At 37.5% G+C, this 23,114-nt stretch overlaps 1 protein-coding gene across 2 annotated transcripts in view; it reads left to right on the forward strand.

Annotated features, from left to right (window-relative positions):
• Nucleotides 1–23,114, forward strand: part of dus1l (dihydrouridine synthase 1-like) — a 658,813-nt gene that overhangs the window by 441,284 nt on the left and 194,415 nt on the right. The window lies entirely within an intron of this gene.

Below are 23,114 nucleotides of genomic sequence, written 5' to 3' on the forward strand. Positions count from 1 at the left end.
TTGTTGTTTAGGGGCTCTCGTTATAAGTGGAATAATTACTACTCAATGCTTTAGGAAAAGGTTTTGAGACGCTCTGCTTCTCCAGGTCATGATTTTCTTTTCTTTTTTATCTGATCAAACTTTTAACTCAGTTGTGTGTACATAGCTAGGCTATCTACTTTTGAGATCGGATAGCAAATGTCAACAAACACATAATATAATGACATTCACAATTGTATTTTATTCCCCATTAAAAATGTTGTGGATTGATATTTCACTAGAGATTCCCATCACAGTAACAGCACTGTAATTAAACTTTTTTAGGGAATCAAGCTACAGCACTAGATTTTATGTATTTGTTTGTTGCCTCTTGTTTGTCTTAACTTTTATGTATATTTAACGTGTATTGCTAGATTAGAAACCAAGGGTTTATATCTAAATTATATATTATATTTTATTTAAAAAAAATACATACAATAAACAAGCTATAATATTTAGTTTAACTAAGTTGATAAAGGTTGCATGGTAAAGGTAAAGCTGTTTCAAGTTGATGAAAGGGAAAAATAAAATGATGCATGTTTCAGGCCGTAGCCTATTTTGTATTTGTGAAAGCTCCAATAATAATAATAATATATAATATAATAATAGTATGCTAATATAGTCCCTCGTCGTCTTATCTGATCAACTACAGCATATGATACAAAAAATCATTCATACACCCGGTAAATATTCTTGCTTGCTGGATCCATATTTAAAATTAAATTACAAATGACACATGCTAACGTTTATAGAGATGTAGGCGATTGATTTGTTCTTGATTTGAATCGCTGCACATCCGGGAAACCTCTAATCTAACGTGTACCGGATGTGTCAGCAGATGGAATAAAATAACCTAAGTCGTTAGATCGCTTCAATGATATATACAAAGAATATGTGTGAACTCACATGGGAGAAAGAATTAACGAGAAAAAAAAACATAAGAACGAGTGTTTAAACGTCGTCTACGTTCGGTCGAACCTGGACCAAATTACGTTATTTACGTCCTGACGGCAATCAGGCGCGGTGGCCAAGTGGTAAGGCGTCGGTCTCGTAAACCGAAGATCGCGGGTTCGAACCCCGTCCGTGCCTCAAAAAACGGGACTTATATGCTTTTGCACAAGGGTGGTATGACGAAATCACATACAAATAGTCTTGTTTTCCTATAGTATTATTAAACCCCAGAATAGTTCAGCAGGAGAAAATATAAAGTGTGTTAGCATCAAGACTAACACGAATTGAGACGAATTTTGACAAACCCTTATGGTGATGATACACAGGGCAACTTTTTGAGCAATGTTACTGGGCAATGTTGCCGTCAACGGGCAACCAGGTAAGACACAGGGCCCATGACCGATCTAAAGTATCCAGATAGAAATTTGTTGCACATTCCCAATGGGAAAGTGGCCAAACAACATTGCTGTGTAACATTGGCCAGCAACATTGCTCAAAACAGTTGCCCCATGTATCATCAACTTTACGCTAACCTGTTTGTCAACCAGAGTTTATGGTAATGATGACCTGAACAGTCTATAATATGCTCTTTTGTCATTTAGAAACGTTGGACTAAATACAGTGAATAATTCGCAAAAACTCCCCCATATAAAAGTGCAAACATTTATAATAAGATATTGATTATAATGCAAGGCATGCCAAGATTCACAAATGTGTGATTTTACTATTGTTTTACTAGATTGCCAAATAATTAATTGGGAATTTTTAACAGAAGAATACACGAATGTATAAAGAATGTAAAGAGGTGTCCGAGTAGCCTCGGTGATACGTTGTATTATGCGTGTATCCACAAGATGGCGCTAGCGCTCCAAATTAAAACAGACATACACATCGGCAACAGTGCGCAGCTAATATAAGCCATGATAGAGAACATTCTACAGAACAAAATGATAAAACTGTAAAGGTTGAAATCAAACAAATCAACTGCTGATTCTCTATGGGACTAATGGGGCATATTTTGCCATTTAAAATGAATGAATATGGTGTCTCGCGACACCACGCACTCCTTTCGCATTTAAGACATATCAAGATGACCAAGTAATAAACTTCCTCGCTGTCGTGCCCTAAACCAAAGGCTAATAGACAATAGGTGAGTGTGACATTCATTAGAGCATGTGCTACCTAGAATTCCATTTTGGGGAGGGCCTGAGAACGGCACGAGACGAGTCCGCGCGCGAGATCTCCGCTCTCTGCTGCTGCTGCTGCTGCTGCTGCTGCTGCACATGGCACGCGGCTGTGCAGAATACAGGTAAAGCCTTTAAGAAGGCGGCGGTGACATTCATGACTACGCTATCGAGAAGTGAACTTAGAAGGATATTGATACAATTTTGGCGCACCCAAGAGAAAAACACACGCATATCTTCTCAGAAGAAACTTATATGCTGGCTTTAGTGAAGAATGCATCTTTATTCCATTTCTTTGACAGCAATCGGAACCAGAACTGGACCGTACGATTGGCAAACTTTTCTCCAACTGTTTGAGTGTGGACATAAATCAAATAAACAGTGGAAGTCCAGCCGAGGTAAATTAATCTACTGTAATTGTTGGTAAGAAAACACATGATTTTTTTTTAATTTAGAAGGATTTTGTTATATGTTTTGGTTTATGTCAATATGATTATAGTAGTGTATGAATGAAACAGGCCAGGTAAAGCACTTTAAATTACACTTTTGTGAAATTGTGTAGTTTTAATGCTATTAATCATAAAATGTATACATGTATAAAAAACACTAATGAATGTATAATACTAACCTGTGTATATTTGGGGTCAAAGACATTAATGTGTTAGAGGTTGGGTCTTTGCGGGCAAGGTGAGTAGTTAAATTTACTCTCAACTGGCCTACAAAGTCCCAGTTTCTGGCTCATGTAATCATCCTTACTTATTTCTGTCCGAATAGGTAGCCTACATTTTAATACACACATCATACATATGTTTATTTAGAATATGTTCTGTTGGTGGGATACATTCAAATCGGAAAGGACGTTTATAAATAATGGAATACTAATTAGAATAGAATACTTTTGAATATTTCATTATTTGACATAATTAAGTAAAAGATTTATCCAAAATAGTTTGCTCAAGGTGTTTCCGTCAAAGGATTACTCATTCCTCATATCCCACTGCTGGAAGTTTGTTTGGATCTATTTGCCAAAAGCTTCATATTGCCATTGTGGCTCTTTTTGCCCTGAGCACATTGTTCTTGTCTATTTAAGTGTGATTAGTTTCACTAGCACGCTTATAGGACAGTCAAGTTGGAATTAGAACCTAGTATGTAGACTTTAACTTCACAAACATTTCCGTGGCTCGTGACTGTAATATTGAAAGGACCCTCACGCTGTCTAATAGGCATGTTTGTAGTGCATGTATAAACACAGAAATACCAATCTGAATAGGAAAGAATCCCGCTCCGAAATGCACTGAACTCATTCACCTCTCTCCGCTACCCACTTAAATCCCAAAGCAAACCCCTTTTTTTATAAGGGCAATTTATAAACCCCTGGCATGCACGCTTGAGGGGAGGAGGGAGGCTAAAATTCCCCTCTCTCTCTTCTTAATTTAAACTTTTCACTTGTTGGATGGCTGACAAACAGGGTCTTGCTCGCTTCCAGCCGTCAGAAGCACGGAAGCGATACAGCAGCCCCATGTCTGCGCTTCCCCAGGGGAGGGAAAGGGTGTCCAGCTCTCACCAACACCCAGCCGCCAGATTGAAAGCCGGCTCCGTGCTGTTGAAATGTGAGTCTAGGAAGAGGACCCAAAAGGCAGCAAGAAAAATGAGGGACTTTTAGGGGCAGCTGTGTTTTATTAACCCAGTCATAATGCCCCTAAAAATCCTTATTGCTCTTGCAATTTTCAGCATCCCTGCGTGGACGGACGTGACCTAGCAAGACTTAAATACACATGAACTCTGTAATATAACAGGAGAATATAAGAAAGCCTTCTTGTGAAACACTTTTCAGACCCTCTCCTAATTTAGCAATTTATCTATGTAGGTCTTTGCAACAGACTGTCAAAGAATTGTCAAAATTATGTTGTGTCACTTAATGCAAAACACACTATATTGTGGTTTATGTTAATAAGAGGTTTAGTAAATACACCCTTCCCTTTCATTAATGCAATGCAATGTATGTTTTCTCTTTCAAACCATCATAGAGCTCTTTTCAAAGACGTGACTTCAATCGGACTGCTTTTTGTCGAGCCCACTAGTCAATGTAAGCCTTGTAAACACAAAATGAAGTTCCCCGGCTTGAGGTTATGAGGTTTTTTTTTAGAGTTTGGAGACCTTTAAGACAAAGTTTTGTTGTCAAGTATCAGTTTGAGCACACTCACTCCCCCAAAACTCTATAGTAAATCGTCCAGTTCCTCTGGACATGTGTTACCCTGCGTTCTTAGCTTGAGCTTGAGCCCTGCTTCATTCTATCTTATTATAATGTCACATGGAAATCACACTGACAAACTTAATAAACGGTCTGTATCGTCTTGTTTTGGTGAGGGGCAGGCAATAGCCTGCACAGCGGCTGAGAGAAAAAGTGACTCAGCTCGGCGAGGATGCATGCGTTCTAAGGGTGTAAGCCTGTGGAATCTCGAGCTCCTCTTTGAGATCGCCTGCTGTCCCACACATCTCATTTGCACTTCGCTATTATAACAGCATGCTGGAAACAGTGCATTTCCCTTCGCTGAGAGCAGGAGAGGATTTGGGTCAGGACGTCCCTGTGCAGAAATAAGACAAAGAGAAAAGCTTGGCCATTAAAAACCATAGCAATATTTAAGACACTTTACATACTGAAGTATATATGTACAATATATTATCTACTTTACCATTTCAAAAGTTTGGGGTCAGTTTTTTTTTTTAAGATACTAAAAAATGTATACAAACTCATTCAATTGATCAAAAGTGACAGTAAAGACATTTATAATGTTACAAAACATTTCTATTCATCAAAGAATACTGGTAAAAATGTATTGTGGTTTCCACAAAAATATTAATGTTTTCAACATTGTTAATAATAATAAATGTTTCTTGATCAGCAAATCATCATATTAGAATGATTTCTGAAGGATTATGTGACGCTGAAGACTGGAGTAATGATGTTGAAAATTCAGATTTGACATCACAGGAATAAATTACATTTGAAAATATATTCAAATACAAAACATTTTAAATTGTACTGATATTTCTCAATATTACTGTTTTTACTGTATTGTTGATAAAAAAAACATTACAAAATCTTACTAATCCCAAACTTTTGAACAAAAGTGAACTTTTTTATTATATAGCACAATATAAGTTTATAGCAATCAATTTTGGTTGGTTATCTACTGTATGCAAGCAGACTGATGTATTTGTTGTGTCGTGTCTCGCATTACGAGCGATGTGTGCAAAAGAAAAAGACAACTAATACAAAAACAAATGGATATGTAACAAGAACTGGTACAGCACTAGAGGGAATGAAAGATTACACACATTTGAATAACAGTGTGTGTAAACAGATGATGGTTTTGATATTATAGAGAGATATTGGGAGGTATATCTCAAACTGTTGGGGCCGTGACCCTGAAGTTCCTATACTGCCCATGATGGAGGACAATAGGAGCATTGTCGGCTGCAGAGTTCAGGAAAAATCAACTGCTTTAACAGTTTAACGAGTAAAAGAGCTAGAAGGGAGTTACAGTAATCTGGGTGTGAGGTCGTAAAAGCATGGATAACAATTCCAGCATCTAAGTGAGGGACAAATAAAGGTTTGGAAGTGCAGATGAGAAGAGGTGCTTGAGGTTCAGGTTATACAGCATTTGAAAGCCTCTCTTGAACATCACAGATATCTAAGCAGAGGTCAGAGGAGAAAGAGATTTGGGGCCAACTAACAGGATTTCGGTTCTGTCATTGTTTAATTTGAGAAAAATGGAGGCCATCAACTCACTCATTTAGGTCATGGATACTTGTTATGAAAGCTGATGTTGATTTCAAACGTATCACACATTTGTGATCCACTTCTGTGACTGTAGTATGTGATATTGATTAAGCTCACAGGAAAGCAATTATATGCTTGTGGCTTTTTGATGCACCCAAACCCAGAGTTCACACACACATATGAATCACACTCTCACTCACTCTTACTTTTTACAAACATCCATGCATAATGACGACGAGTGAAAACTTGTTGAGCGATCCCAATGCTCATGAATAGTGTGAGCTTGTGTGTGATTCAGCAGCTGTGTGTTTTTGAGGAGTGAGGAGGCAGTGGTCTGTGACTGGGTGGGGAAGAGAACTGGAAGCCAGTGAGAAATGAAAGGTGACACAGATGTGGTGGTGACTCAGCCCAGACACACCTCCTGAGCCACACTGACTCACAATCGCATTGAGGAATTTGCTTATCTGGAAACCATATAGCCTAGAAATGCTTCATTCGCAGTTCGGTCACATTCTGCTTTGTTGCATTTGTTTAATTTATTTATTTAATTGTTACAGCTAATTACTCGTAATAATTGTATGTGGTGCTAATGTGATGACATTATTGATATATATCATATACATACCATTTTCATTAATAAAAATGAAATTAAAAAGAAAACTGTTGACGTACTCTGCCGTATTAGACCCCACCCTGAGCAGGTTGTACACTGTCCGCCATTTTCTCCAGGCCGGAGCAGCTGTAGCGACAATAATGTCTCGTAAGCAATTCAGGTGTTTTGTTGTTGGATGTAAGAGTGAACATAACAGTCTTCATGTACTCCCGAAATCAGAGCAGCCAAAGACGTTTTTCTTTTTTTTTTTAAGGGAATGCACCCCCATATACCTAAATTTGTTTATGTCTGCGCACATCTTTTTACTCCAGACAATACAAAACAGAAGTTTTGCAAAACATTTGTTACTCAAGGATGGATCAATATCAACTGTTCGTGATCCAGCTTATAGTCTCCGGAGTGATACAGGGTCAGTAATGAAAGGAAAAGCTCACACTTTATTACAGTTCTTCAGAGTTGTTTTACGGATATGAAGTTTATCAGTTTATTAAGCACCCCCCAAAAGAGGTCTGTATATTGTATATTTGCTTACTGTTAGTTGCAACAAGTGTTTTTGTGTAATTCGCTGTGTGTGTGTGTGTGTGTGTTGTTGATGATAATACGAGGAGAGAATATGGATTTAATGCGCACTTCTTGTACTGTGTATTCAGGTCTTACAGTGATTTTCTGGAGTGAAAACAGATGCTTCATCTTTTTTGTGATGTACAATAAACTTCATAAAACTCATCAGTAAAGTTTTGGCTATCATTCGGACGGGGTCCGCTACAACAGGCTTGTATTAATAGTGGATAAAAGCAAGATGACAACATAAGTTATAACCATAATTAAACTAAACTATACCTGTGCTATCTCCACGCAGCGTATATTCTCTGGCTCTGTAGGCATCATTGTCCGACCGCTAGTACAGTTTCTGACATTTTCAGTGTGTGAGATTGTCCTGTTTTGTTGCCGGTATGAGCTCTTGAAGCTCTGCCCTCTTCTTGAAAGGAGGCCGGGAGCACTAGCTCATTTGCATTAAAAGGGACACACACAAAAACCATACGTTTTTGTTCACCCCCAAAAAACTGGCATTTTTAACTTGCTAAAAAACATGATCTGTGGAGTATTTTTAGCTAAACTTCACATACACACTGGGGGCATCAGAGATTTATTTTATATCTTGTAAAAAGGGGGCATAATAGGTCCCCTTTAAGGATGTGTTCACACTTGTAGTTCGGTTCTCTTGGTTCTTTTGGTCTGGACCAAGATAAGAAAATAATACATTTAGTCCTGGTTTGGACTGCCATTTTTAACACCAAATCTAAGGATACGAAACAAAAAAACTACAAAAAATTACTTTTATGATTAATATTTTGTACTTGTCGAACATCAAAAACAATGCTGTGTACAGGCAAAGTGTAGTATGTGCGCACATTTGATGGAATATGATGGAGCTCACAACTCGTCAAAAGTTTATAAAATGTGTAAAGGAGTCAAAACAGCTGCAGGAACCCGTCCGTCACACACACACCGCTGCAAGGAGACGTGGTTATGATGCCTGTACCGGACTGGTACAGTTCTGATGGGCAACATTGTGACTATGACGAGAAAAAACAGGTAGCTTGAGCATTAGGGTCGCAATTTGTGACATCATGTCCTGTTTTTGGTTCGTTTACATGTCTTCGGTCCATGTAGCATTCATATTTAATTCGAACCGCACCAGAATTCATTTGGAAGCGGGCAGAGACCCATGTTTTCAGCGGTCTGAATCAAATAAAAATAATAAATAAAAAAATATATGGACATATTAACAAAATAAATATGTTCTTTCCTATACAACAAAAGTTCTTGGTGATGAACCTTTACTTTTTTGGTCATGTCTTATCTTGCCTATGGAGCACATAATGAGCTAGGACTGCAAAAATAGGTGCTTGATGATCCTGACTGAAAATGAAGCCAGTATTTTAAAAGAACACAGCAATTCAGCCTCTCAGTTGTTCAAAGTGGTGGTGTTTCTGGTGCCTGCTACAGACGCACAGTGTTGTTTTCTTCTCCGCAGCAGGAAGAGGCCTCAGGCCTGTAGGAACCATCCAGCTCCAACTGAGTAAACTACATAAAAGCCCTAACCACACTCAAAGTACTTCTTTTCAAGTTTTCATTTACATACTGTAGTAGTTTCACCCGCGTGCAATTGTCAAATTGTTGGCTTCTTATATTTATATAGTGTGCATGTGTGCGGGTGTATACATCCATATTCCTAGAAGCATTATTAATGCTAAGCAGACGTAACCAAGATACACAGACTCTACTAAAGCCTCTGCTGGATGGAATAAGGCGAGGGAATGCCAGAATAAATCATACACCTCGTGATTAAAATGATTCGCAAACATGCCCTGTGGTCTGTTAGAGCTCTGCCAGAACTTTATGTGAACAGCGAAAGATCTGCCAGGAGAAACGCAAGATCCTATCAAATATAAGAAACAAGATGAGCAGAGGTGAAGAAATCTGCTTTTGTTAAAGTGAATAAAGAGAGAGACGGAAGTGGTGACAAAACAGAGAAAGCAGAAGTAGAAAGATATCACAGAAAAAGAAGTGATGTGCAAAATATATGATACATGAACAACAACTGAAGTCCTATTGTGAACACGATACAAATGACACATTCAGACATACCCAGCCAGCGGTCTTCAGCCTTGTGGTATGCTCTACCGCCAAATTTATTTTTAGTTTAAGGCAAACAATTTTCTCTGTATTCCCTCCTAGCATGTCTGTCAAGGCATAAAAGTCTTTTAAAGAAACAGACAAAACATCTTTTATTCAAATGACATGCTTCATGTGGTCTTACACAGTCTGTCATATGGCATGAATATGTCCTATGATACCTGGACTCCACAAGTTATTTACCATCTGTCAAGCACATAGAAAGTTTCTGGAGAACGGCTGCTCAATCAAACATATTGATGACAAGTTGTCTTTCATAAAAGCGTCAAGGTGAAATCGAATCAGTTTAGGAAGTCGGAAAGTGATTGTGGCATAGGGCGTTGGTGGTTGAATTTATGCACAAATTGGACCTCCTGTGTAGAAAAGGGAAACGGATGAATTTATACAAGGCACAAATTTGTTTGAAAACAGTATTTATCAAACTTTTTATACACCCTATAATTCAACGGCATGCTTTTCTCTGGGTACAGGCCTTTTAGCAATGGGCTAAAATGATCAAAAATGGACAAAACAACTTCCTGAGAACTGGACTTTTTAGAATCCCTAATGTGGTAAAGACTTGGGCCTGTAACAATCTGAATGATATGCAATATGAGCAGTCGTAAACACACTGGAGAGTAAGAACCAACTGTGTGGTAAAGTCAGTCTATTGCCAATCCATCTGAGCAGCCAAAAGCGTTTTCATATCCCAGACAGGAGTGGCCAAATATAAATTCCTTTTTGTAAGAGAGATCCAATAACTTTCTTTTCTTAAAAGATACATTTTCGGGACAAAAGTAACCAATAAGTTAAATTACATTACATGGGATTATTGTATAATAACATTTTAATAAATGTATATTAATAATTTCTTCATTATTTTTCAATTTTAAAGCTGCACTGCAACAATGCGTATTATAAAATACGCAAATTGAATAATTTGGAAAATTATATTGAGTAACACTATTTCGATGGTCCGACATTCACTATAACTATAAGTAACTTTGCAACTACATGTCAGCTAACTCCCATTAAAGTATTTTATTAAACTGTCTGTTTAGTATCTGCTAACACTTTATTTTGATGGTCTCCCAACAGACATTCTACTGACTAGAAGTAGCTTTGCATTTACAACTAACTAAAGTTCAACTAACTTAAAGACTACTAGTCTACTAATACTCAAGTGACTGGTAGTTGACATGTATTTGCAAAGTTACTTATAGTTAGTAGAATACCTAAAATGGACCATCAAAATAAAGTGTAACCTTATATTGGTTTTTAAAAAATCAGGTGAAAAGTCTGCTTTTATGCATAACACGTACAAATGAGTGTAGCTTGACAGCTGATGTACAGAGAAAAGAAGATACACGCAAGCAAATTCAGAAAATCTCCATTATGCCTTTGTGACAAAAAGATCTATGAAAGTGAATGCCAGTAAGTCAAGTATCTTGGTCATCTAGTGTTAAGACGAAGCACTTTTTAATGACACGTTGCTAAATGCCCTGAATGTAAATTACATTGAAGGTATAGTTCACACAAAAATGAAAACTCTGTCATCATTTACGCACCCTCAAGTTTTTCCAAACTTGTATGAATTTCTTTGTTCTGCTGAAAACAAAACATATTTTAAAGAATATGGGGAACTAAACAGTTGATGGATCCCATTGACTTCCATAGTAGGGAAAGTCAATGGGGTTCATCAAGTGTCTGGTGTCATCCCACAACAGATTGTAAATGGCACCACAGCACACTTAAAATTTGGACGAAATGTTTTTGCTTGCTGATATCTTTTGGATTTGCTGAGACAGTCGCATGCATAAATATTTATTTCAGAATCAGCAAATCTTAACAGACAGGTGTGTTACATTTATTTAATCTGAGGCAGATGTTTTATTATCAATGTCAAGACTAAGAATCTGCTGAGGAGTGTCTGTATTGGTTGGGATTTTTATTTTGTTGTTTGCATGTTAATTCCTTCAAAATGTTTTAGTACAAATTTTAAAATGTACTTCAAATTAAAAAGTCATGATCCTTTACTTTTCATGTTTCCTTCGTTGCAATGAACGATGCTTGTACTAAATGCCAAACAATGTGCCTTTTCACTGCTTCAATCAGTGCCAGAAAGGTTTAACTTACTAACAGATTTAAAAAAAATACAAGGATCACTATGTTCATCATGTCTACAATCCATAAACTAATTATAAATGGAGTTTTCTGTCCAAAACCATGTTCTTCCACATTTGGCAGAGAATTACTGTTCCATGTAATTCACCCAGCGCTCCAGCGTACACAACTGACAGCTCTAAATAGAGGGGCAAAATAAAGGGGCCGTTTACCCTTCCTCAACATCATGTTTAATGAGCCTAGCCTAGTGGTAAACAGTGCTTTTCTATTTTTTTTAAACTCTAGTATGTACAGCAAGCGCTCTTACTTTTGCTAGAAATAATGTTTAAAAAATTTGTATGCATTTGTGAACTACAGGCCACAGACAAATGGAGTGTTGGCATACGGTGACACTTATGAGCTAGACTGTTTTAAAAGCCTTTTTGGTTCACAAAAAGCATTCATTTTGCAATCACTGTGTATATTAGCATGTCACAAATGTGTTTTATTTACACATATGTAGTAAATAGCATACTGTCAATATTAAGATAATGTTTATATAAACAAAGACCTCATATTCATGCCAGAATAATCAACAATAAACATTTTAAAAGAACAAATAATGTCATTTGATGAAAAAAAAAAAGTGAATATTACTTAACAAATTAGTATTAATAGAGCTACATATTTGCTGGGTTCTTGCTCCACCAGAGCTGTCTAGTGAAAGTGTTGATTAATTTTTGGCAAATGTGATCGCAGACTGTAACCAATTACCAAACCGAAAGGCAGTATTCAACCTTAAATAACCCTACGAAACAAAACGCACTTTTGCTTGTGCAGGCTGGATGAGTGAATTAACCACTGCCTTGACCCACTTGTGCTGAATGCTCTTTGAATGAGTACATCAGGGGAGTTGACATCTTTGTTGCGGGAAGATAAAGAGGGACATCAGTGCCCAAATTTAGCCCATTGTGGGCCAGGCCAGCAAGACTGGTAGAAATTGATGATGCTAAATGGACTAAATGAGAGCTCCAGCCCGCACAGCACATCTACTGCACACAGGTGCAGAGGAAGGACAACAGCATTTATCAATCTTTGATAATGCTAGTTTACAAAAATTACAACTGTTCATGTTAGTTCACAGTGCATTAACTATTAACATCAAAAGTTGTAACATTATTGTATTAGTAAATGTCAAAATTAACATTAATAACGTTAACAATTACCAATGCTGCATTTATTTGATCAAAAATACAGTAAAAAGGTAATATTGTGACAGATTACAATTTAGAATTTATTTCTGTGACGTGTTGAATGTTCTGCATCAGTCTTCAGTGTCACATGATCCTTCAGAAATCAGTCTAACATGATGATTTGATGCTCAAGAATCATTTATTATTATTATCAAGGTTGAAAACAGTTGTGCTGCTTAATATTTTTGTGGATTCTTTCAGGATTCTTTGATGAATAGAAATTTCAAAAGAACAACAGTTACACTTTACAACAAGGTTTAATTGGTTAACATTAAGAATGAAAAATACTACAACATTTATTCATCTAAATTAATGTTGATTTCAACATTTTCTAAAACATTAAAATCTAAAGTTGTATTTGTTAACATTAGTTAATGTGAACTAATATGAACAAACAATGAGCAGTTGTAGGCCTGTCCCGATAACTACTTTTTGTTTTGCGATATATCGTCCCAGAAATAATTGCGATAAACGATATTATTGTTATTTTAAAGGTCCTGTTCTTCGTGATCCCATTTTTCAAACTTTAGTTAGTGTGTAATGTTGCTGTTAGAGCATAAATAATACCTGTAAAATTATAAAGCTCAAAGTTCAATGCCAAGCGAGATATTTTATTTGACAGAAGTTCCCTTTCAAAGCCTACAGCGAACGGCCGGTTTGGACTACATCCCTGTACATCCTGCTTTAATGACGTCAGTAGAACAGTTTGTTGACTAACCTCCGCCCACAAGAATACGCGAAAAAGGGGGTGTGGTCTTGTTGCTCCCTCATGGAGAAGAGGAAGTGTTGCGTTCGGTTCGGTTCGGTTCGGTTCGGTTCGGTTCGGTTCGGTTGCGTTTGTCGCCATGTCGTTCAGACGCTGTTATTTTCATCCCGGAGTGAAATCACCTTTGTTTGGCCTTCAGGGGCTGTAGTTTGAGCGCGTTCATCTCCCCGTTATGGTAAGAGGCGTGATCTTTCCGGGCAACGTGCCCTAAGCTGCTGTCGAATCACAACACGGGAACCGCTGGCACAATCAGAACTCGTTACGTATTTCTGAAGGAGGGACTTCATAGAACGAGGAAATTCTCAGGACGTTTTGAGGACAGTGAAAACAGCAGTATACAGATAAGTAAATTGTGTGAAAAATACTGTTTTTTTACACATGAAACATGAACACATGTTATATTGCACACTGTAAACACAATCAAAGCTTCAAAAAAACACGAAAAACGGGACCTTTAAGACTATTTTATGCCACTGAATATATAATCCTAATATAACAGCATAATAATGCAAGTAGACCTACACACTTTTAAATGACAACTTTTTAATTCTTTAGATCATGTAAATTAAGGGTAAAAATATATTATCCTAAAAAAAAAAAAAATTTAATAAATAGTAAATAAACATTTTCCCTTGTGAAACGGCTTTAACACTCGTTGACATTTGTATGTGCACCGGAACAGGGGATTGCAGCTTTGAAATCGAGTCCATTTGCGCTTATTTTTCCAAACTGTCAGTAGTTGTCAGGAAAACACTATAACGCCTCAAACCGCTCTGTGTATGATGGAACTGCCTGAGAACCACTTTGGCCTCCATCACGGAAAACATTCAAGCTGACAGCACAATCGACTAAAATGTTGGTGACTTTCATTATCATGTAAACATAAAAGGCAATACATTGCATCACAAAAAATTATTGAGGTCATGTACATATATTGTGCGATATATCGATATATTGATTATTGCGGCGGGCCTAAGAAGTTGCGTTTTAACTACAGTAAAGATTAACAGATACTGTAACAAATGTTTTGTTCATTGTTAGTTCAAACTAATGTTAATTAATGAAACCTTTTTGTAAAGTGTTACCAGAATAACATTTATTTGAAATAGAAATCTTTACAAATTTTAATGTAGTAATGCATGTTCTTAAAAGATATTTAAATGTCCTGATAAAAATATTGATTTTTTTTTTAACTGGGAGCTCATATGAAGCTTAAAGGGTTAGTTCACCCAAAAATGAAGGTTCTGTCATTATCTCACCTTCATGTCATTTCTGTGGAACATTAAAAAGGTATTTTGAACAACGTTTCAAATGTTCTGTTCCAAATAATGAAAATCAATGGGGTCTAAAATAATACTGGACCCCACTGACTATTCATACAGCGACAGTTTCAACATATTCAAAAATATATTTTGTGTTTCACAGAAGAAAGTATGTAATACAGGTTTGGAATGACATGAATGTGTGTTAATGTTTTTTGGGGGGTGAACTATCTCTTTAATTGAGACTGAGGATGTTTTTGATGAAGAGGGTGGCTTAATATAGCCAGGTATTCTCAGCATCTCTCACCCCTCTCCAACAGCCCAGCGATTTGACCCACAGGATTAACAAGTCAGTGTTTATGACAGAGGCCACGGAGGAAATCCACACACACACACACATTATCCTGAGCCTGTTGCTTGAGTGAAACTCAACCCATGGCTCTCTAATGGAAGTTAACATCAGCATTCGAAGTTGACATGTGCTGTCAGATGCCAAAATTGTGATGACCTTAATTAGCAGTTAGTTAATTTGCAATTTAAGACCGGGTATGTTTTGTAATAGATGCAAAATAAACCCTAATGAATACATCAGCTGTTACAGCAGTTAGTTTACTTCTATTTAAAGTTCCTTAGCAGAGTAATTTTCTAAATATGTGATGGACGCACTGCTAAGATGCAAGTTTCCTGACGCTAATATAAGACACAGATGAGCGGGCCACTTCTGCCAGGGCAAAACAACACTAATGCACAAATGGCTTGATAGAGGGTCGGGTACATTCGTATGCCATGCCCTACACCCACAACCACGTCGTTTTCTGACAATCCATCACCACTGTGCGAGCCAAGGGCTAAATGAAAACCAAAAAATGCCATACCTGCAGAAAGCTGAGCCAGCTAACATATGGGTGTCAAGTTTGCTCATGTCGTGTAGGAGCATTTTACGAGGTGATGTTAATGGGATACAGAAATGAGGTCCTCCTTCTGCACACTTCATCTCAGTGTATGTCATCCCTCAGGCCTCCTGAACCTGTGCTGAGGTCAGAAACAGGAGAACTAGATAGATTATCCAGACCAGATACAGGTTGTTCACACACACTGAGAAACAGAATGCATTTTAAAGGTCACACATCCTGTGGATTCATGTACTGGATAATATAAAAGCACATAACAGATGTTCATTTCTACTCGGAAACGGTCCCGATGTCTTCCATTGCTCTCTCACTCATGTGTTAGCAATGTTAAAGATAATAATAGAAGTATTTCTGGTATTCATTTTAACTCTAGCCCTTACACCCACACCGGGGCAACAAGTCACATGCTCGCTCATTTCCACCCGAAGCAACAAGTCAGGATATCAACTTCCTATTTAACTCACAATGGATTGTAATCAATTGCATGGATTTTAATAAAAGCCGATCTTTGAAGCTGCACAGTTATTGTCTTCTTTTTTACAAACAGAACTGGCTCAATAACTGCCGTCACACTGTTTTTAAAAATTAATCAAGATGACTGTTTGTTTTATCCTATCCTGATAAAATATCATGATTAATTTTTAATGAATGCAATTTGAATCCACGGAAAGTATTATACATTGTGGGAGACTCTCTTCCTAAAATATTAAAGGGATAGTTCACCCAAAAATGAAAATTCTCATTCTCAAATTCTCAAAACCATTTACTCACCCTCAAGTTGTTCCAAACCTGTATAAATAAATAATGTTTATATATATATAATGTTAATAGTGTTGTGTTTGAGTCCCTCAATTGTCCTGAGTGTAAAAAGATCATACAATCACTGAAAGGGCTCAAATATGCAAAAGATGCTGTAAAACTGAAGAATTTACAGAACCTGGAGGATTATTCTGAAGAACATTGGGCAGTTTAACTGCTCAGGACAAACAAGGGAAGGGAATCAATGAACAACCATCTCAAAACAGAACAAAAAGCAGATGTGGATCATGGTAACAACACAATGAACAAGGTAATTTTTATAAATTCAGCTATTTTTGGTCTTGTCTCTCATTCAGGACAGTACTGAATAAAATGTACATGCATCTTGTATGATCCCTTTTTTTTTAAATATCCCTCTATGGCATGACAGTTTTTTTTGGGAGCTTGAGGGTCCCTGATGATATATCCATCATAAAATGTGTTAGAATTTTGTCCTCAAGGTCGATGTGTTAGAAGCAGGAAAGTTGGGCAAGCGTAAGGATTTGAGCGAGTTTGACAAGGGCCAAATTTTGATGGCTAGACAACTGGGTCAGAGCATCTCCAAAACTGCAGCTCTTGTGGGGTGTTCCCAGTCTGCAGTGGTCAGTATCCATCAAAAGTGCTCCAAAGAAGGAACAGTGGTGAACCAGTGACAGGGTCATGGACGGCCAAGGCTCATTGAGACCCGTCAGGATGCCCATGCTGACCCCTGTCCACCGCTGAAAGCACCAACAGTGGCACATGAGCATGAGAACTGGACCATGGAGCAATGGAAGAAGGTGGCCTGGTCTGATGAATCATATTTTAGGACTTAAAGGATCTGTTGCTAACATCTTGGTGCCAGATACCATAGCACACCATCAGGGGTCTAGTGGAGTCCATGCCTCGATGGGTCAGGGCTGTTTTGGCAGCAAAAGGGGGACCAACACAATATTAGGGAGGTGGTAATAATGTTATGCCTGATAGGTGTTAATAATAAAACATAAATTACACACATAATGCACATTCTTTGAGTTTTCTGAACTTGTAAAAACAAACTTCCCTGGTAAACTTGAATGCACCATATGATCCTAACCCTATGTTACTGCCTGAACAAAAGTGGTCTAACTGCACAGTGTTGCCCTGAGGCAACAAACAAAAAAACACAGTTTTAGTTTATAAATAAAAACAAAATCAATCTTTTAACAATCAAACATACTTCTTTACATACTGTGGCACATGCATATATTATTTTTATATAAAGTTATTTCAATTTAAACATGTTAAAAAGTGCACAAGCCATGTGGCTTTGCTTCATGAAAGGACTGCTCCACCCCCAAACAAAAAGTCACACCCACTTCAGAGTGGGTATCCCACAGTCAGGTGATATTATATATAAACACTTTTTATTTTTTTTTAAAAGTTAAAGGGGCGGTGTGAGGTTTTGAGAAGAAAAAGTTGAGCCCAAACTTTTGAATGGTAGTGTACTTTGCCATAATATTACTGAAAAAAAACGAAACCAATATCTGGTAAATATTTACTTTGTACTGACTTATTAAGTATTTTTACACATAAATAGCGTATACACTCGCCAGATTTTTCACTATTTAAAAATGGAAGAGTTTGGTGAACAGTGGGCCAAGAGCTGGAGTCGGTTTGTCAGTCACTAAGCTGCAGGGAGACTAGGGGAAAGCACAGGGGCGGCGGGTCGACACACCCTGGATCAGCGGCCCTGCATTACTCACGGGAACGCTGAGAGGCTCTGCTGCTTCAACCTCTGCTCTCCAATCAGGGAGGAGAAATGGGCATGGCCTGACCCAACAGCTGTCAAACACACACACAGATACATAATAGCGCAGATGCAGATAGACGAATTGCTTTAACACAAACACAGACGCACATGCACACCAGCCATATAACATCATCAATACCAGCGCACACTGTAAAAACGCCAAATACTCTGTTTCTTAGGCATAGAACTCAAAATAGATGTTATTAAGTGATCAAAATGGGGAAAAAACAAGCAGTTATGTTTAGACTTCCAGCACTGAAGACAAGCCTTCTTAATACATAAACCGCAATGAATGTTCACATTTAAATTCTATATCAGACGTTTTCATTTAGACTGTTTCCTGTCTTTTGTGTAGCACTTCTCTGCATTAGGCCCGAGAGGAGTGTTTCTACAGGCCACCATGCACTATTGAAGCTGTCCTGGCCCTGCTTTAAAGGGAGACCATTAATACTCTGTTAAGATTACATTCCGTGGATGATTTAAGGATGACCGGGAGATTGTGCAGCATTACTGCGCTCTGGAGGTTTTCATGGATGTAGGAGTCATATAGGGAGAGGGCCAGGTCTCTACAAAAACATTTCAAACAGAGAGGCGTCTGGACGAGCAGAACAAAGGCCACAAGGAGTAAAATGAGGCCAGAGAAATGACTGGAAACCCACTCTTCCAGGTGAATATGAAACATGGATCCAAAACGTGGTTGAACGTGGATTATATTATCAGCATAATTTTAGTAAAACATTGAAAATCTTCACAAATTTTTTTTTTGCTTTAAAGGGGCTATATGCAACTTTTTCCCCAAAATAAACGTAACAATAGCCTTTTTATTTTACCATTTATGACTCAAACATCTCCTGATGAGCATACTGACACCTTGTCCGCTCACAGTGGGTGCACCTATAAGCCTGTATCCTATTTTTCCTATTTTCTGGCGGGTCGTCTTTTCCCGCGCTGTCTGCGGATGTGACGTCACCACCGCTGCGAGAGCGAGCAGAAAATGAGAGCAGTTCTGTTTTTTGGCCACAGGTGTCAGTCGCGAGTTTAAATTTCAGAAAAACGCATATAGCCCCTTTAAAGTCACGATGAAACGGAAGTCGCAGTAGATCTTTTCTTCCGTATTGTGACGTATATCCAAGTGAATAAGACTACTGAGAAAAAACATTTATGGCTGGGACTTGGTTCTGTCAATCGGTTGTTGTTTGGATGGAGGCAGATTGGCTGAATGTGAGCTTGCAGTAAAATAGAGGCATGTTAGCAGAGAGAAATCTGTTGTTTCAGCAGAGATCAAGTTATGACATTTTGATTAAAAAAGCATTTTTTTTAAATACTAAAACTGTCTGTTTATTTCCAGGGTTAAATAACATTTTAAATCCCATACTTTCAATGTGATCTTAGACTTTGGGACAGTGTTGTTTTAGTATTATTTATATTCTATTATAGTATTTATTAATATTTAAAATTGGCTTTTAGTAATTATTAAAAATGCTTGTCATTTTTAATGTTTCCATTTAATTCCCAAGGCATTAATTCAGTTTTTAAGTTTTTATTTAAACACACACAACCACACACACACATTATATCATTTCATTTATGAATCAAATAAATTATGCATTGTATTTGTTTTACTTCAGACCCTTTTGCTATCCTGATGGTGAGATGTGCACTTATAGCCTAAGCATGAGGGAGAACGCAAACACACACCGTCACACTCAATTTCACCCTTTTAGAGGGGATTACGATGTATACTCTAATTATTTACATCCTCATCTCGTGTATATTACAGTGATGGAGAACAGGCTGATTTAACGAGACGATATGCTTTGGGAGGTCAGGCCTGAGGCACGGAGCTCCGGTATAAATCAACAGGGCTATCAGCAACATAAGACAAAAACTAATCAAGCCTCCATATGTGCTGGAGATTAATCACAATGCTGACATATCAAGTTCAACTAACAGGAAGTTCTCCTGAAAGCAAGCGATGCCGTTGAGTTTCAGAAGGTTCATCCCACACCTAGACTAGGCCGGTGGTAAAACTATGTGCGTGATATCGGTTTTTATACAACAGTTAAAAAAGTTAATATTAAGTAACTTACATTTTAGACACAATATTGCCAGTTACATTGTCTATTTTTGCTCTGCCAACGAACACAGATCCAAACGAAGTCAATCAACTTCAAGCAGAATCAACTTGAGCGTCGCGTCTCCCAACAACACACAATGGCTGCGTCCGATACCTGGAAAATGTCCGAATCTAATGTTAGCTTCACTTCCTGTCTCCTGAGATACCTTCATCTGATCGAGTTTTGAAGGCAGCATATTTGTATCCTTCGCTGCTTTTGATATCCCACAATCCTGTGCTTTCCATTCTGTGACAGTTGAGCTGGGGAAAAAAAGATGGCGTCCGAAAGATCAGTTTGAGTGTAAATGTACGTTTTTGACCAACATTTTCCACTTCTGATGTCATATCTAGCAAGAGATTACTAATGTAGTAATTGTTTAGTTCTCACCAAAGCTCTCTCTATTTTGCATTAGATCATTAAACTGTTACACTACCTAAGAAGTCTGTCTGAAATAGTTTCGTGAGGTTCCTTCATGCACAAACGCTGCCTTACAAGTCATTGTCTGATAAGGCAGCAAGGCAACAAGTCAGCTGCCTAGGTTTTCGGACGCAGCCAATAGTGGCCTTACCAAATGACTCTGAATGTTTGAACGAATCGGTTCACTGATTCAACCCGAAACCATTTCACAAAAGCATCATTAGCCAATGGTTGCAAGTTCCGTTGAATTGTGTTCGACGTCGTAAAGAAGACGAAACTTGCGACCATAGTTGGCTTCGAGAAACCAAATGTATTTATTGTTATTTTATCGTGAGATTTTGACTCACTTCTGGTCGTTGCTGTTTCCCTTCTAGCGGAAATATTTATCGTATTTACTAGTTCCGAACACATGAATAACCATTCAAAGTCTTATTTACAAATGAGAAAACAGGGCTTTTTTTTCAGTGCTACAAGAACAAGAGGTACGAAGCCTACTATTGAAAATAGTCACATTATTTAGACTACAACATTTACGCTGCCAAAAAAAATTATTACATTTCAGTGCCATCATTGAAAACAATGCTTTTTTTTACTGTTGTGAAGAGTTATTTATTTTGAAAAGTTATTTTAATTTTCTGCTGTATTTCAATAATATAATGGCATACCAAAGGGCTTATGGACAACACATATAATGATTTGTTTTTTTAGGTCTACCTCGCACAAACAAGTGATAGAAATGAAAATGATAAGTGAAATATAGGCCTAAGCCTACAAATAATAGAAAACTTCATAATAACAAATAGCGGAGTTAAATGGTTAGTTCACCCAAAAATTAAAATTAGCCCATTATTTACTCGCTCAGTATAGCCCATTATTTAAAAAAGTCCTGGCTCTTCCAAGCTTTATAATATCAGTGATTGTTGCTCTGTTTTTGAAGTACATAAAAGTGCATCTATTCATCATATAACTGCTCCACACAGCTCCGGGGGGTTATTAAAGGCCTTCTGAAGCGAAGCGATGCGTTTGTGTAATAAAAATATCCATATTTAAAACTTTATAAAGTACATTATCTAGCTTCCGCCAGATCGGAGAAAAAGCGTAACTGGTGTGCAGTGTCGTCAGACGTAGCGTAAGCATTTTGAACTGCGAGAGGCGTTACACTTTTTCCGTAAGTTGAATACAGAAGGCGATCTGGTGGAAGCTTGATAATTTACTTTATCTGATTTGATTGTTTCTGAACTGCTTGTTTGAATTACTGCTGTGCTAATATTTAGAACAACAGCACCCATGTGTGTGTGAGTGTGTGTGTGTGTGTGTGAGATATTTCTTAATAAAATACTCCATTTAGCTATACATCAAACATATGTTGTTCAAAGGCTGTAAATGTCATTCAAATCGTATCACAAAGCAATAGAAGAAACTTATTCACTGGTGGTTGCACACAGACAAACTCGCATGGGAAATCCATAGCCTAGACCAGTGGTTCTCAAATGGGGGTACGCGTACCCCTGGGGGTACGTGAAGGCATTCCAGGGGGTACGTGAGATTTTTAATTATTGCCTACATATATTTAAAAAGAAGCATCCATGCAAAAATACTTTAAAAATAATTCTTTAATAAATATTTCAGAAAAATATAAGTATAAGTTCATAAAATTAATTTTATATTCAGTAGGCTATTCGATTTCATTATCCTAAAAACCCAGAGTCTCCCCCATACCAGGATGGTTTGACCCAACCTGTCATATGCCGCCTGGCATCACCTGTCAATCACTTGGATCAACAATAGGGTGATAGGGTGAGGGTTTTTAATGTTCTGTCCCCGACTGGAGTTGTCCCCGGAAATGTCCCCGTTTTACAGCTCGTTCCAAACAACCCGCAGATATATTGGAAAAAAAGCGCCCAACCAACATACAGCTGCTACGCTGACTCTACTTGGTAGCGCACGCTCCGCCCGCTTCAACTTCATGAAGAACGTACCGAGTCGAGAGCAGACAGAGCGCCATTATCGTCAAATATCAAAAGAAACCTCGTTGTCGCTTTCAAGGTAGTAACATACTAACTATTCGTTTTTAATTTAAAGTAATATTGTATGTGCTTTATAACAGAGCCTCAACAAGGTGCGGGATTGTTTTGTCCCCAAAAGATCTGCAGTCACAACGCAGTGATTACCACACATCTGAACTATAACTTCAATATAAAAACCTTAACCCTAACCCCAAACAATTACACTTGCAACCAACATGTGCAGAATACATATACTTTCTGCTTAAAATAATCCTAAAAAGCTAAATAACAAGACCAATTAAGGACAGTAAGAATTATTTTCAAGCATAAACGTAACAAAACTTTTGAAGTAAAAAAAGTAATTTATATAGTTGCCTATAAACTTAAATAAAATTATAAAATGTTACAATATTTGTTGAATAGTTTTATTTATCATATTTATGTTTTATTTTTGTTATGTGTTTTTGTTAAGTCATGTTAC

Source organism: Gobio gobio (genome assembly GCF_949357685.1).
Source record: "Gobio gobio genome assembly, chromosome: 1".
NCBI lineage: Eukaryota > Metazoa > Chordata > Actinopteri > Cypriniformes > Gobionidae > Gobio > Gobio gobio.